We start from the raw sequence: 3,143 nt of genomic DNA on the forward strand, positions 1-3,143 counted from the left end.
TTTCGGTTTTTCATTGACGACTGGCAACCAGTTGAGGTCATACTCGGCCAAATGCCCCAAGTCAGCTGCGATTGGCCCTCGTAAGGCGATAACGTTCGGATAACGGATGGATGGATCCTGTCCTCGGCGCTATCTCCTTAAAGCTGTATTGTTGTTGTTTGCTTGTGCCCTTACCTAAGACGGGATGTTTTCCTCGTGAGGAGAAAGCGCTTCGGATAACGGATGGATGGATGGATCCTTTCCTAGGCACTATCTCCTTAAAGCTGTATTGTTATTGTTTGCTTGTGCCCTTACCTAAGACGGGATGTTTTCCATGGGGATGTCTTCATGCTCCATTTGGAACAAAAAAAACAAACAAAAACCAAAAAAAAAAAAAAATCCATTCTGAAAGCTTGACAGACTTAGCAACAGTAACTAAGCGAGACAGGCCTCAAAACAAATCGAAAAGGGCAACATCCACCTGGAACGTGTTGACTTCTGAAGGTTCAACTTTTTCGCGGGTGTCAAGTGTGTGCGTGTGTGTGTGTGTGTGTGTGCGCGTGTGTGTGTGTGTGTGTGTGTGTGTGTGTGTGTGTGTGTGTGTGCGTGCGTTACTGCTGGCCGCAATGCTGGAAAAAATATGAATTGTCGGGACGTGTCACATGAAAAGTAGGTTGTGGACGACTCCGGATGACCACACTGCAGACGGTGACATCACCCTCCTCCCTGAGACGCGCGCGTGTGTGTGTGTGTGTGTGTGTGTGTGCGCGTGCGTGTGTGCGCGAGATACAAAATAAATAGGTTACAACTGTCGCTGCTGCCATTTGCTCATTATTCACAACTATTCCTGGTCGGGGGGATGTCAAACGCGTTTCATCCGGCAGCCTCGGCGGACACTGTGACGAGCCTCATTCACGTGTGGTCCAAATGCTTTGCATGACAATGGGGCCCCCAAACTCTGGCAAAGTGGCACTCGGCCGACAAGCCGTCACCAGGCGGCTGTCATATTAGGCGGCTAAATTCAGGTGACACCCATCCGGCGGCCTCACCCGGGCCGACCTGACACCGCTTCATGTTCCCCGCTGTCTTTTTCTGAGGGGCTTTGTTAGTGAGGGTGGGAATGGGGGGGGGCACTTTTAATCAGCATGACGAACCCTTCCCCGTGCGCGCGCACGCACACACTTTACGTGGGAGTGGGCATATGCTGAGGGCAGTGGGCCGGCCGGCGCGCCATCATTAGTCCGAGGCGACGCGGCGAGCTCCTGACACATGTCGACGGGAGTTTTCATTCGACCTCCACGAGGAGCATCCGCATTATGCATAAAGGCGACGGCGTCGCGCTACTGTCACCGGGCGGGAAGGAGAGAGACAGAGGGGGGGATTTATTCGAGGTGCGACGCCACACGGACGGGAAGTCCTCGCTCGGTGGACCACGATTCCCGACCCGCAACATTTCGTTGGTTGGTTATAAACTCAAAGCCCACGATAGCTTTATCCAGCCAAGGCACGTATTGATAAAATATCACGGCACACCATCAACCCCCCCAACGCCCCGCCCATACCATCAATATATAAAATGGCTTTCAATGGCATGAGTCCTGTAGAGGTTTGCAGACGGTGTAAATAGTTTTCTGCAACGTTGGTGGCAACCTAAACTGAATGTGTACTCGTATTGGAATGCACCATCGCATTGTTTTGGGCCTGTCTAATTACACGTGCGACTTTTTCGTCGTCAGAATAACTACATAGTGCAACAAAAGAATAGAAGTATGTTTGTTTGTCATCCCTCACCATCCCGCCAGCGTTCTTCTTTTTCAACAGAGTTTCCATCTTTTTTTATTTTTTGGGGGGGCGGGGTATAATTTCATAAACCCTAAATTAAGCCCCTATCATTATCTGGAGTGTGACATCTTTTAATTTACGCCTCTCCACCAGTCACGGCGGTGCTCCTAAAAGTGACGGGAGGATGACAATGGGGCGGCGAGAAGGGAAGTCGCTGTTGGTGCAGCATCCTCGTATTGTTCCCTTCCAAAGTTGTCCAGTCCTAAAGTTTGTGTGTGTAAAACTCCAACTTTTAGCCATTGTGATTGAGCCCGTTTCCCCCGTCTTTACCTTTTAAGCGGAGCTCGAGAGAAAGACCATGATAGGATCAGCAAACGGGAAAATAAGACGGCTTCCCCGCCACTCACCGAAAAGGCTTTTGACGATCATAGCCTGCCATCACGTCCTGATCAGGCCTGTCAACACACAGCCGGAGCCGGCGACTGTCATATCCCAAGTTGTGTTATTTACGTACCGCATGACGGCGACAACGTGCAAATGCGTCAGACATGTCAGGAACCCTAAAAATAAGACGCGCAGTCTCCACGGAGACCAACCACCTTCGAGGTAGGACAAAATGTGGTCGGTTGTCAGAATTCAGACTCTATTGAGATCAACTTTGTTTTTTTAAATATACAGGTGACTGAATACAACAGATGTTGAAATACTGTCCAACTAAAACACGGTACGGTACCTTGCTTTTGAACGGTGTACTTTGCATTGTGAAGCACATTGAGTTACCTTGTATACGCGCTTGTCGAAATAAATACATTGTGACTTCGATATGAGGCAACACATTCCATCTGCACTTGTGGAAATGAAGACAAGTATAGTCAGAATTTCTTTGTTAGGGCTTTTAAAATGTTACTCTCAGCGAACTTGAGGTCATGAAAACTTTTTTTTTTTTTTTTTTGCAGGTAGAAAATGGCATCCCGCCTGGCTGGTGGAAGGCTGCGCGCGGTGTTGTGGCAGGCGAGGACACTTGAGAAGATCCTCAGACATCCCAGAAGGTACCTCAACAAAAATGAAATGTTTTTCTTGTTGACACACGTAAGTGCTCAACCCACAACCTTCCTGATGACTGCCAGGCTGTTTTATTTTTTATTCTATTCCCCCCCGCCGCGCCCCCTCCCAAAAATTCCCTCCTACTCAGACGTCATTTTTTGTCTTCTTGCACGATTATTAAGCGACCAATTAAAAATGAAGAATTCAAAGGCTTGAAACAAATATGCAAATATTCAGTCGCGGGGCCGATAACGGCGTGCCTCTAAGCTCTTTTAGTCGTAACTGCAATTTTCCTTGATCCGCCGTGACAAACAAACACAAGTGATAATCCTATTAGA

The 3,143-nt window shown here is 48.5% G+C and overlaps 1 long non-coding RNA gene across 1 annotated transcript in view; it reads left to right on the forward strand.

Annotated features, from left to right (window-relative positions):
* The window catches only part of LOC109512091 (uncharacterized), a 31,074-nt gene extending 28,157 nt beyond the window's left edge, over positions 1-2,917 (forward strand). The window contains exon 2 of the long non-coding RNA XR_002167458.1: positions 2,718-2,917. This is a non-coding gene — a long non-coding RNA (uncharacterized LOC109512091). The remainder of the gene's footprint in view (positions 1-2,717) is intronic.
* Positions 2,918-3,143: the final 226 nt, after the last annotated feature.

Source organism: Hippocampus comes, unplaced genomic scaffold, assembly GCF_001891065.2.
Source record: "Hippocampus comes isolate QL1 unplaced genomic scaffold, H_comes_QL1_v1.1 scaffold91, whole genome shotgun sequence".
Lineage (NCBI taxonomy): Eukaryota > Metazoa > Chordata > Actinopteri > Syngnathiformes > Syngnathidae > Hippocampus > Hippocampus comes.